Source organism: Neomonachus schauinslandi, chromosome 7 (genome assembly GCF_002201575.2).
Source record: "Neomonachus schauinslandi chromosome 7, ASM220157v2, whole genome shotgun sequence".
Lineage (NCBI taxonomy): Eukaryota > Metazoa > Chordata > Mammalia > Carnivora > Phocidae > Neomonachus > Neomonachus schauinslandi.
In genome coordinates this window covers 108748530-108762724 of record NC_058409.1, presented here as the reverse complement: position 1 = coordinate 108762724, position 14195 = coordinate 108748530, and the positions used below count along the sequence as shown (strand labels likewise).

The window sequence follows — 14195 nt, the reverse complement described above, 5'->3', positions numbered from 1 at the left end:
GAGGAATCAGGACTGAAAGACAGACTAAATCTCCAGGAGCCATTTACCAGTCTAGAAACAACCACCAAGAGGAAAACAGGCCACCCTGTAGAAGGTCATTTGATCCTTATAGAAGGGTCTGTAAGTACCACGTGAAAAAAGTCCTCTTGTGACTATATAATCACATAGAACTTGTACAAGGTGTATTTTTAATTGGATGAATGCAGATATTTCTGTTGATATACAAACACCTTATTGTTCCCCTTTGAACCAGCAATTCTATTTGTAATTCTATCTGTAAGACTCTATCATAAGACAATAATTATGTATACATATATATGTAAGATTTAACTGCAGATGGAGCAGTTCCCTGACAAAAAGAATAGGAATGACCAAGTAGAAAATCGAGAATGCACCCATATTCCCTAGACATAAGCAGCCGGCAAAATCCTAAGAGCTCTTTTATATTTTCCCCTAACTCAGCAAATTCTCTTGCCAAGTCAATATTCATAAATTAAAACTGTTGATTTTGTTAATTTTAACATGTTTTTTGTTTGTTTGTATTGCTGATATTCAATAGTGCAGTTGTCTATATAAGAATATAGAGTGTCATGTTAGAACCATTGATAAACAGGAATATACTACAATGAGTAAAGATACATACCTGGTAAATTCTTCTCAGTCCCAGGATGGGTCACGCAGAGAAGCCTGCACTCACTCACAGAAATGAGTACTCCCATGAAAGGTAGACTGTTTCCTATGGGGTTATCCCAGGCTTTGTCAAAATAAACCTGGAAGGAAACAATCGAATAGGCATGCTCCTCTCTGGACACCGAGCTCTGAAACAAGTAAAAAGCAGGTGTTTAATAAATGTTTGCTGAACAGAATGTAGAACAATTTCAGTAAACAGGAAGACGGAGGACTGAAATCACACCTCACATTAAGAAGAAGAAAAGAAAAGAAAAAAAGCAGCCCTCACATTTCAGAGCTGCCCTGGCACTCAAATTCTCCTATTTAACATAATTACATAAAACATCAACATCAGACAAGGCCACTCTGTGACCATGACAGAATAAGACAAAAACAGGACCTCTCTGAAATCATGTCTGAACACAGACAAAACATCAACATTGTCCAATCCACAAAACACCCCCTCTCTGAGTTAACATGAGCGACTGCGACTTCCTTACCTATTACAGCTTTAGCTTCAGGGTAGTCTCCTCACTCTAGATTTATTGAAATCCCCCATCACTGAATTACCCCATTTCCTCACAACATCCAATTCAGAGCAAGGTCCACCCCCTTAGGCCCGCCTCAAAATCACCTAACACAAGGAGAAATCCTGTAAGTTCTAACACCCTCTTACTAGAAGCCCTCACTTTCCCCATGGTGTGCATGTTCCCAACTAGATGCTAGAGCCATATACCCAACTTATTCAACTCAGGGTGTTCCTGGTGGTCTTTGGCTAGAGAGAATTGACAATAATAATGTTATTCGTCAGATTTGTTTGGTCTTACGTTCAAAGGATGTTTTCTTCTGTGAGGACGTGAGTGATGGAGGGAGATGGAGGTTTGAGAAAACATCTGAGGAGGGGCTTCAACTTGGGGGCGGCCTCTGACCTGCAGAAATTGTAAAGTGAGGCCTTTCCCACTAAACTAGAGCTGACCTTTATCAGTCCCTGGCTGCATTAAAACCCCCCTACAAATCACTGAATCACCAGGTGCAGAAATCACAAATCCCAAAGAGCACCTCCACAGAACCCCGATCACACGACTGGCCATACAGGTCCACAAATCACTGGCCACACGGATGCTCCAACAGCGCACAGACCTGCCATCCCTGACCCACAGATCATACAGCTCTCCCTACTACTGACCCCTGTACGTACCCAACATTCATCCCACAGACTTCCCATCAGTCTTCATAGACCTCCAATTACTGACCCTCGCAGACCCCCGCCCCAATATCAATGCCAGACTTCCTCATGACTTAACCCATAAATTCCCCTTCTGACCCCCAGCTCGATTATCAGATCCCGAAACGTCCGTCCCAGCATAACCCCCAACAGCTGTCACAGATTAACGTGAATTGAAGAACTCTCCCGCTTCCTGGCTGGGAGAGCACAGCACGGGGCTCCCGAGCATGCGCCGAGCCGTACAGAGCGGTTTGGCCCACTCTGCACCCTCGGCGGCTTTGTTCAGGAGGCAAGATGGCGGCTCCCAGGCGCTGTGTCTCTTTGTAGGAGCCGCCATATTGAGAGTCCAGTCAAGTCCGTACACGCGGAGGAATTTGGTCTATTCCTAACCTGAATTTGGACCGTGCCACCGCGGCAGACAGGGGAGGAGGCAAGATGAAGGAAAGGAGGATTATACAAACCAAAGAGGTGCGAAGTTTTGCAGAGAGCTTTTGCAGGAGGATTGGGGAAGAAGTTGCAGTAGTACAGTCCTTTACTGGGGAAAAAGGACTTTGGAATGGTGCAATCCTTTTGTAAGGGATTCTACTTAAAAGTGCTGGTAATGGTACAACCCTATACCGGAGGATTCCACTGTGGGACCGAGGGGCAGAAGTGATGGCCGAGTTCAAGGGGGGCGGAGAGGTGTCATAAACCGCTAATTATGCTAAAAATAATGAGAAGGAATCGCCTAAGGGAAATTACAACTTCAGTAATATGTTGCTGGGACCGACTGATGAAAAAAGGAAAATTGAGACAGGGAAGAGGAGACTGAGGCACAAATAATGGAGAATCTGAGAAACAGAACGGAGACTAAGGGAAAAAGAGGAGACAAAGGAGGACTGAGAGTGAGAGAACGAGGTCTGAGACGAGGGAAGAATGAAGGAGGGGGGAGACTGAAAGAGAAAACTGAAACGAGTGGAAAAGGGAGACGGAGGAAGGGTGACCGACCGCCCAAGTCTGTCGGGAATGTCCCAGGAAATCCTTCGCCTGGACTTTAAAGGTCCGGGTTTGAGGAGATGGGTGGGCAAAGTTGAGGGAAAGTGTGAAACTTAAAAGGTGCCTCAAAAAGTAAGGCGGTGAGCAACATCTTTTTAAATTCAAGTGGATAAGGCACAGATTTTGTGCCTTTCCTAGTCACTATTGCTGCCCCCCACCCCCACCCCCGTTTCTGATGTTGGCGACCATGATTGAGGTTTACAATAATGAATTACCTCTCCATCGCTGCATCACTCACGAGTGATGCGTCTTAAGTATGTAACTTAAATGCATGGCACTCATAAGCATTTACAGTCTTTGAGGGCGCCTGGGTGGTTCAGTTGGTTAGGCGACTGCCTTCGGCTCAGGTCATGATCCTGGAGTCCCTGGATCGAGTCCAGCATCGGGGCTCCCTGCTCGGCAGGGAGTCTGCTTCTCCCTCTGACCCTCCCGACCCTCCCCCCTCTCATGTGCTCTCTCTCTCAAATAAATAAATAAATAAAATCTTTAAAAAAAAAACAAAACATTTACAGTCTTTGGCTTTGTGGATTAACTTGTACTTTGTATGGACATAGCGCTAGTTTATTTTTTAATATTGTAAGTATTGTGACCGTGTTTTCTAAGAGTTCAGAAATGAAAATGAAAACAATTATAATACCAACGACAGCATGACCCATACATCACCAAAAAAGCCTCTTATTTTAATGACAGATATAAAGATGCATCGACACCTGGATTAGGGAGATAAATAACTACAACAGCAAATTGCACAATATGCAAAAGAGAATTCAGGCTTAGGCATGGTGGTGAAGGGGATGTGAAAGCACATATGGAGACTGAAACAAATCTAGGATGACAAGCAAGTACTTCTAAATAAATAAACGGGTTTTTGTCTCCCCAAAAGACACAGATGCTGAGTTGAAAATAGTGACTGCCCAATTATATTAGACAACATAAACATGTATTATTGTATACTTCTATTCACTGATATATAAAACTGAATAAAGTTACATTTCCAAACTCAAATGTTGCAACTAAAATGCCCTGTGGACAAACAAAAGGAGATATTTGATAACAGATGTGTTGGCCCCTTACAGTGTAGAGCCAATCCTGCTTTCAAGAGTATATCAGATGATACATCAAATCATGACAAGAAAAAAAAAATCCCCTAGCTCTTCACTCTTGGATTGAAAAATAGAGGTCAAACTGTCTTCTTCATTTTTATAAAGATTTTCATGAAACTAAATACAATATAAAATTGTTGATATCTTGTCCAATTGTAAACTAGACATTGCTCATCTATAAAAAATGTTCAGCAGACACTGCAAATGTAAATCTAGGCCAGTTCGATTCACTCTATAAATTTATCAAAGAAAATGAAAACATCTTACTTGCTAAAACAGCATATAGTTGGAGATAGCATATAGCTGGAGCATGTTTTCTTTTTTCCCATCCATTAATTTAATCCATTTATATTTAAAGTGACTACTGTTAAGAATTTCTGTCGTTTTGCTATTTGTTTCTATGTGACTTTTTTTGTGTGCCTCAATTCCCTCAATACTGCCTTCTTTTGTATTTTTTTTTTTACTGTGTACTATTTTGATTCCCTGCTTATTTCTTTCTTTGAATATGTTTTAGTTATTTTCTTATTGGTTGCTATGGAAATTACAATTAACATCCTAAATGTACAACAAACTACTTTGAATCGTTACCATCATAGTTTTAACAGCACACAAAGCACTGATCCTTTACAACTCTGTCCTCCCCTTACCTTCACCTTTATGATGTTATTGTAAACAAAACTGACATAAGGTCAGAAGTTGTTACAAGAGAAAAAAGGTCTTTATATATCGATAAAAGGGTCAATTCATCAAGATTAACAATTATAAATGTTTATGAGCTAGGGCGCCTGGGTGGCTCAGTTGGTTAAGCGACTGCCTTCGGCTCAGGTCATGATCCTGGAGTCCCGGGATCGAGTCCCGCATCGGGCTCCCTGCTCAGCGGGGGGTCTGCTTCTCCCTCTGACCCTCTTCCCTCTTGTGCTGTCTCTCATTCTCTCTCTCAAATAAATAAAAAAATAAATAAAATCTTTAAAAAAAATGTTTATGAGCTAAACAACAAAGATCAAATATATTGAGGCAAATATTTACATTATTAAGGGAGAAATGCACAGTTCTGTAATAGTAGGAGACTTCAACAGATACTTTACATAATGGACCGAACATAGAGACATAAAATCAGTAAGGAAGTAACTTGATTAACACTTAAACTAGACCTAACAGACATATAGGACACCACACCCAGCAACAGCACAATACTCCCTTTTTTTCAAGTTCACATGGAACATTCTTCAGGATGTACCATATTTTAGGCTACAAAACAAGTATCAATACATTTTAAAAAACTGACATCATATAAACTATGTTCTCCAACCACAAGGAAATGAAATTAGAAATTAATGAGAAGAAAAACTGGAAAGTCCACAAATATGTAAAAATTAAACAGGACACTATTAACCAATGGGTAAAAGAAGAAATCACAAGGTAAGTAAAAATACTTGGAGACAAATGAAATAAACACACCATACCAAAACTAATGGGATACAGCAAAGGCAGCGTATGGATGGAAATTTAGAGTTGTAAACGCCTCCATTTAAAAAAAAAGAAGCAATATTGCAAGCAATTACCTAACTTTACTTCTTAAGCAACTAGAGAGACATGAAAACTAAACCCAGAGTTAGCAGAAGGAAGGAGATGATAAAGATTTGAGTGGAAATAAACAAAATAGAGAAGAACAATGGAAATTATCAACAAAACCAAAAGTTGTTTCTTTGAAAGATCAACAACATTCACACACCTTTAACTAGACTGACCAAGAAACAAAGACCCAAAAATCATACACAGTTGACTCTTGAACAACATGGGTTTGAACTGCATGGGTCCACTTATATGCATATTTTTTTCAACAAATACAGTACACTACTGTAAATGTATTTTCACTATGATTTTCTTAGTAACACTTTCTTTTGTCTAGCTTACTTTAAGAACATAGTATATAACACATGCAACATACAAAACGTGTTAATCAACTGTTATTGGTAAGGCTTCTAGTCAACAGAAGGCTATTAGTTACATATTGGAGGAGTGAAAAGTTATATATGGATTTCCAACTGCATGGGGGGTGGGTAGTTGCCCCTAAACCCCATGTTGTTCAAAGGTTAACTGTACGATGGTGGGGACATTAATACAGAACTACAGATGAAAAAGATTATAAGGATACAATGAACAATTATATACCAACAAATTAGATAACCTAGAAAATGGATAAATTCCTAGAAGCACACAAACCTCCGAAACTGATTCAAAAAGAAACAGAACAGTCCTATAACAGAGTTATAACGAATAGACTGAATCAGTAAGCAAAAACCTCCCATCAAAGAAAAGCTCAGAACCAGATGGCTTAACTGGCAAATTCTACAAAACACTTAAAGAATTAATGAAAATTACTTTCAAACCTTCCAATATTATCTGACTTTTTGATGCTATTCATCCTAGTGGGTGTGAAGTGATACAAAAGCCAGACAAAGACATCACAAGAAAACTACAAACCTGTATCTCTTATGAATATATGAGAAAAATCCTCAACAAAATGTTATCAAACCAAATACAGCATATTAAAAGGATTATACACCTTAACCAAAGTGGGATTTATCCTAGAAATAAGAGTCACCCATCATTAAAAAATCTATCAATGTACATTAAGAATCAAGGCAGATGAAATCATGATCATCTCGCCATCTCAATTAATGCAGAAAAAGTATTTTACAAAGTCCAATACCCTTTCATGATGAAAACACAACAAACTAGGAGCAGAAAGAAACTGCTAAACATGATAAAGTCCACTTATGAATAACTCACTGATAACATTATATTCAGTGGTAAAAGACTAAAAGTTTTTCCCCTAAGATAAGCATAGAACAAGGATGCTTTCTTTCAGCCCTTTATTCAACATTGTGTTGAAATTACTACAAAATCATGGTAATCAAAATAATGTGGTACTAGAATATGGATAGACATATAGATCAAGAGAATAGAATGGAGAGTCCAGAAATAAACCCATACACCTATATTCAAGTGGTTTTTGACATGGGTGGCAAGATGATTCAATGAGGAAAGGACTGTTCTTTCAATAAATGGTCCTGGAAAATTTGCTAGGCACATGACAAAGAATGAAATTGGACCCTTACCTTACACTATATGCAAATAGCCAACAAACACATGAAAAATGCTTGACATTATTAGTCATCAGGGAAATGCAAATCAAAACCACAATGAGATACCACTTCACACCCACAAGGATGGCTAGCATCAAAAAGTCAGACAATAACAACTCAGTGATGATGTGGTGACATCAGAACCCTCATACACTGCTGGTGAGGATGTAAAATGGTGTAGCCACTTTGGAAAAAACTTGGCAGTTTCTCAAATGGTTAAACATAGAATTACTATTTGACCCAGTAATTCCACTGCCAGGAATCTAACCAAAACAACTGAAAGTGGTATGTCCACATCAAAATGTATACACTGTTTATATATTTAATCATAAAAGTCAAAAGGTACAAACGGGCACCTGGGTGGCACAGTCGGGTTGAACATCCGACTCTTGGTTTCAGCGTAGGTAGTGATCTGAGAGTCGTGAGATCAAGCCCTGCCTTGGGCTCTGTACTGGGCATGGAGTCTGCTGGAGTTTCTCTCTCCCTGTGCCCCCTTGACCTCGCACTCTCTCTCTCTAAAATAAATAAGTAAATCTTTTTTTTTAAAAAGGTACAAAGAAGCCAAATGTCCATCAAATGGTGAATGGATAAAGAAAGCATGGTACATACATACAATTGAATATTATTCAGCCATAAAAAAGAATGAAGCACTGATAAATGCTGCCATATGGGTGAACCTTGAATATATTACATTAAGGGAAAGAAGCCAATCATAAAAGAGTACATGTTATATGATTCCATTTAAATGAAAATATAAATAGAATAGGCAAATCTATAGAGAATGAAAGTAGACTAGTGATTGCTTGGGGCACAGGATATGGTGAATAGTGGAATAATAGCTAAAGGGTACAGGGTTTCTTTTTGAAGTGCTAACAATGTTCTAAAATTGAGTGTGGCAATGGTTGCGCGTATCAGTGACTATACTAAAAGCCACTATATTATACACTTTAAATGGGTGAATTATATCTCAATAAAGATGTTCTTTAAAAAAGAAAAAAGCTGAGGGGCGCCTGGGTGGCTCAGTCGTTAAGCGTCTGCCTTCGGCTCGGGTCATGATCCTGAGGTCCTGGGATGGAGACCCGAATTGGCTCCCTGCTCTGCGGGAAGCCTGCTTCTCCCTCTCCCACTCCCCCTGCTTGTGTTCCCTCTCTGGCTGTGCCTCTCTCTGTCAAGTAAATAAATAAAATCTTTTTAAAAAAGTATTAAAAAAAAAGAAAAAAGCTGAAAATCTTAAAAGTAGTCAGAGGAAAACAGACATATTCCCTTTAAAGACTAAGATTTTTAACTGACTTTTCAATAGAAACTATGAAAGCCAGAAAACAATGATGTATAGATGTATAGAATTCTGAGCTCTTCCTTAGCAGAGAGAGTAGGGAAAACTGTATCTACTCCATCTGCCTAGAAGTGGAAGTACCTTTATAATTGTTTTTTACCATAGAAAGTTTTAATATTTTCCATAATTGAATCTATTTTTCCTTATAATAGTAGCATGTTAAAGTCTCCCCACCCAAAGATTCAGTACATATAGCCTTTTATTTTTAAAATGTTTATAATTTTACATTTTCATTTTTATGCAGTATTTCATACAGATTAAGGGCATTTACTACAGAGCAGAGGTTGACAAATTTTTTTTAGTAAGGCCGAATAGTGAAGAATTTAGGTTTTGCAGGCCACATGGTTTCTCTCATAAGTCAACTCTACTGTCGTAGAATAAAAGCAGGCACAGACAATAATAAATAAAGGTTGCTGTGTTCCAATAATATAGTTTATATACACTAAAATTAGAATTTCACATAATGTTCATGTATCTTGAGATACTATTTTATATTAACCATATTTTTAATTTTCTCTGTGTTACGATGTTTGATCTCCTGGGGTGGGGGTCTTTGCTGGCTGGGGAAACTCCCAGAACTAGTTAATTCCTATTGTGAGGGCGCCTGGGTGGCTCAGTCGTTAAGCATCTGCCTTCGGTTCAGGTCATGATCCCAGGGTCCTGGGATCGAGTCCCACATAGGGCTCCCTGCTCGGCAAGAAGCCTGCTTCTCCCTCTCCCACTCCCCCTGCTTGTGTTCCTGCTCTTGCTCTCTCTGTCAAATAAATAAATAAAATCTTTAAAAAAATAATAATAATTCCTATTGTGATAACTTGCCTGACAGCACTCCTCTAATAGGTAAACCAGCCAATCCCAAGTCCATACTCCTAACCACCTCCTTTATCTAACAGTCACACACCAAGCTAATATTCCCCTGCCCTAAATCAATCCAGGGCCAGGTAATAGAAAATTAAGGACAATCCCAATGTCCCAAAGCCCAGCAGAATTATTTAAACCAGCCAATCCTAAACTGTTTACCCTGCTCTGCCTATCCTTTCCCATGAAAATGCCAGTAAAAGCTATGGTCTGTAGTGCATTTGTAGTGATGAGCACTCGGTGATGTATGAAGCGTTGAATCACTACACTGTACACCTGAAACTAATATAACACTGTATGCTAACTATACTAGAATTTTTAAAAAAAGCACTCATATCTTAAAAAAAAAAAAAAAAAAAAAAGGCCTCCTAACACTGGTGCTTCTCTCTGTGGCCCTGTGTGATACTATAATCTATAAGAAAAACGTATTTGGTCACTCAGATGACCAAAATATATTTCTCATATATATATGGTATTGCCAATGGTTCCTGGCTCACAGCTTCCAAAAGCCTTGGAATTTCCGGAGTGATAAGGAGCATCTTTTGCCATCCTATTGGTCTCCTGCCCTCAGTTTCTGAAATTGCTTTAGAGCCATAAAGGTGAAATGGGTGTCTTATTATTCATAATAGCCCTTTTCCACCACAACTGGGTTTACATTACTGATGTGACTTGTGGAAAGCACCTAAAGATGGTGGCTGGTTGCCAGGGCAACCAACCAAGAATACAGGGGTGAAATTTTCAGTCCCACCCCCTGATCTTTAGGGATGGGATAGGGGCTGGAAGTTGAATCAATAACCAATGGTCAGTGACTTAATCAATCACACCTATGTAATGAAGCTTCCATAAAACCCCAAAAGGACAGGGTTTGAAGAGCTTCCAGGTTGGTGAACATGTGGGGATGTGGACAGAGTGACTTGTTCAGAGAGTATGGAAGCTCCACACCCCTTCTCCATACCTGCCCTCCATATGTCTTCCATTTAGCTGTTCCTGAGTCATATATTTTTATAATAAATCAGTAATCTAGTAAGTAAAATGTTTGAGTTCTATGAGTGGTTCTACCAAATTAATTGAACCCAAGGAAAGGGTGGTGGGATTCTCTGATTTATAGCCAGTCAGAACTACAAGTAACAACTAGACTTGTGACTGGCATCTGTAGTTTAAGGAGGAGGCCTGGGAACCTCCATTCTGTAGCTAGTGGGTCAGAAGCAGATAATAACCTGGGCTTGTGGCTAGGCGAGGGGTGTGAAGTGGAGAGGGGTGTCAGTCTTGTAGGACTGAACCCTTAATCTGTGGGATCAGATGCTATCTCCCAGGAGATGTGGCAGAATTGAGTTAAACTGTAGGACTCCTGGCTGATGTCACAGAATTGCTTATTGTTGGTGTGGGGAACCCTCTCAGTGGAATTGGGACCCAGAAACTTTGACTCTGCCTCCCATTTCTAGGGCAACTTTAAGTAATATTAAACTTTTCTTTCAATGACACTGACCTCTCTGTGTCATCATGCAGTCACTTTTTATAAACTAAGACCCAAACACAACTCTATTCTTTTAATTTTTTTCCAGTCATTTACAAATGTAAAAAAAACATTCTGTGGTCACAGAGTGCAAAAACAGGCAGCTGCCCAATGTGGCCTGAGAGAGGCAATTTACAACCCATGGTCTACAGCCATTCTGCCTTGCTCTCCCACTAACTAGCTGTGTGTCCCCCAATAAGTGGATTAATCTGTAGGTCTCAATTCCTTCATGCCTAAAATGAGGTTAATAGAATCTGCTTCATAGAGTTGTTAGGAAGTATTAAATCAGTTAATACATTTAAAGTACCTAGAATCATGCAAAATACATAGTCTCAGTGATTTCTGACACCAACCAGCTGGAATTGGGCCAAACTTCACAGGTCTTCATAAGACTGCCCTCACTTCGGTCACCAGCCAGAAGCCCAGGAGTTCTCAGGGCCCCACTGTGGGCTACTCTGGCTAGTGGGCCAAAAATCCAGGAGTTTCCAGTACCCCCTCTGATACTTTGATAATTCACTTCAGTGACTCACAGAACTCAGGAAAGCACTATACTTATGATTACAGATTTATTATAGCATTAGGATATGAATGAGAACTAGCCAAAGGGAGAGACTCATAGTGTAAGATCTGAAAGGGTTACAAAAGTGAAACTTCTGTTGTTCTCGCTGTGTTGAGTCAGGATGTCATACCCTCCGAGCACATCAATGTATGACAATACATATAATATTGCCAACCAGGAAAGTTCACTTGAGCTCGATGTCCAGAGTTTTTATTGAGGTCTCATTATCTAGGCACTAATGACTTAATCACAGGCCTTCAAGCTGAACTCAATCTCCAACCCTCCTTCACTCCCCAGAGGTCAAGAAGTCCTCCAAATGTATCTTGTGGTGCTCCCTTAGGCAGCACGTATACAAATGTATCTTGTGATTCAAAACCCCAACTCTCTAGTCACATGGTCTTTGTGGAGTGGCCAGCCCCTACCCTGAGTCATCTTCTTGGTGTCAACTATCCAGGGACCCACCATGAATCATCTAGGTAGGATGAATTATCAGGGCCCACCAGGGATATTACTGGGGAAATTCCAAGAATCTAGAGGCTACCCTTCGGTAACCAAGGACAAAATCTTTATTTTGCCAGCCATATTCTTTACTCCAAGTAAATGCTTTATAGGTATTTCTTTTTGTTATAACTTTTAAGCCATATGGAAACTGGCACAACGCGGAAGGTGATCATCCAAAAAAATATCTATGGACACCTACCAGGACACTGATTAATGTTGCACTAGATCAATCTGGAGCAACAGTATCTTCATAACATCGAACTGCCCTGTGGAGGAAAACTGTCCCTAGGTTTTTTTCCAAGTTTTTTTTTTTTTTACTATTACTCAGACGAGTTAGCTACTGGTCTTCATATTTGTGTAATCGAAATTAATTTGTGTGTTCTTAGAAAATATGCCTTTGTTAGCTTTGATTTACAGGCATTCTAGTGAAATCTGAGACGTATTTCCCCTTTGCTCAAAACGTTATACTCACAGATCCATTCAAAGCAGAAAGGCTGAACACAAAAATCCGAAAGGCTTTGGGCTCAAACTGAAATTCCAGAGTTAAGTCCTCAAACCTTTAGTGAAACGTGCTCAGGCCTGGTAGAATTCTCGAAACATTGTAGGTCTTGCCTCTATCGCTAGGCTCGTGGCTCCGCGCGCGCGCGTTAGACCTTCCATGTGGGTCTTTTTGGAGGAAGGGCTTGGAAACCCGGGGGTGAAAGGGCCAGGGGCGCAGTGCTGGGATCAGGTGCAAAGCGCCCGGACGCCCTACGCGCTCCCGGCCTCTCGCTGCGCATGTGCAGCGTCGCAGCGCAGGCATTCTGGGAGATGTATTTTGCAGTCGAAGGCAACCGGCTCCTGCGAGCCCCGCGCGCGCGGAGCCCTCTTCCGCGCATGTGTGCCCTTCCTGTCCTCACCGCAGTGCCCCGGGGGCGGGGGCGAGTCCGGAGGCTCTAAGCACCGCAGCCGGTTGGTCTTCGTCTGGGCTGGAGGTGCGCCGAGGACGTGGGCGCGGGCTCGGGGAGGTAGGGGAAGAACAATAGGATTCAGCAGGACTTTGGAGTAGGCGTGAATCGGGATGTGTCAAAAGCTACCCTCCTCAACCTGGGTCCGTGAGCCCGGAGTGGGCGGGGTCCCGGGACTGCGTTCTTGCTGGTGTCGCGCTTCAGGTGTCGTGTTTGGAGCGCAGCCGGCGCATCCAGGGGTGCCAGTGCGCGCCAAGTGGTGGACACCAAGGTGAGGAGCGCCCTCCGGGGTGTGGAAAGAGAACCAAGCTTTACTGAAGGTCTGAAATGTTCCAGGTGGAGTGCTACCTGCTTTTTCAAAGGCATCTAACCTTTAACCCTTACAGCAACTCTCTAAGTCAGCTTTTCAAACCATCGGCTGCAACCCAGTAGTGAGTATGGGTGGTGAAATCTGTTTAATGAGCCAAGACTAGTATTGTTATTTGCCAGTACTTTTAGGTCGGATATAATTTACACAGAATGATTTGCATATAATTTACAGAGAACAAAAGTGTAAAATTTGTTGATGCACACATGTAACTACCACCCCCATCAAACATTTTAATCCCCCAGAAAGTTCTGCTCCTTTTTAGTCAACTCCTCCCCCCACCTGCTTAAGAACCAACCAGTTTCCAATTTCTATCTCTATAGGTTTTGCCTTTGTAGAACGTCATATGAATGGAATCCTACAGTAAGCAGGCACTTAAAAAAAATAGATAAAATACTGTAAAGTAGCACATGTGTATTCCCTTGTGATAAGGATTGTTTTATGAAATTTACTACATATAACTGTATTTTTTTAAAAGACTATTTATTGGGCATCCATGAACCGGACACTGTTTCTAGTGCTGGGGATACAGTACTGAATATACAGTACTGAATCAAGCTCCCTGCCTTTATGAAATCTTAGTTTTAGTAAGTAGAGACAGTCAGTTAACAATAAGCATAATCATATAGTATATTAGATAGTAAATTATATATTAGAATTTATACACACAAAAAAAGTAGATCAGGGTAAGGGAAATGGGGGGGGATTAAATTTAACTTAGGTAGACAGTGGAGGCCTCCTTGGTGATTTTTGAGTAAAGAGTTGAAGAAGTAGAAGAGTGGGGATGCCTGGGTAACTCAATCTGGTTAAGCATCTGACTCTTGGTTTCTGCTCAGGTCATGATCTCAGGGTCATGAGATGGAGCCCTGTGTCTGGCTCCATGCTCAGCTGGGGGTCTGCTCAAGATTCTCTTCATCTTCCTCTGCCCCTTCCTCCCCC

At 40.8% G+C, this 14195-nt stretch overlaps 1 long non-coding RNA gene across 1 annotated transcript in view; it reads left to right on the top strand.

Annotated features, from left to right (window-relative positions):
• The first annotated feature begins 13110 nt into the window (after window positions 1-13110).
• The window catches only part of LOC110586845, a 3412-nt gene continuing 2327 nt past the window's right edge, over window positions 13111-14195 (top strand). Inside the window, exon 1 of the long non-coding RNA XR_002480735.1 lies at window positions 13111-13160. This is a non-coding gene — a long non-coding RNA (uncharacterized LOC110586845). The remainder of the gene's footprint in view (window positions 13161-14195) is intronic.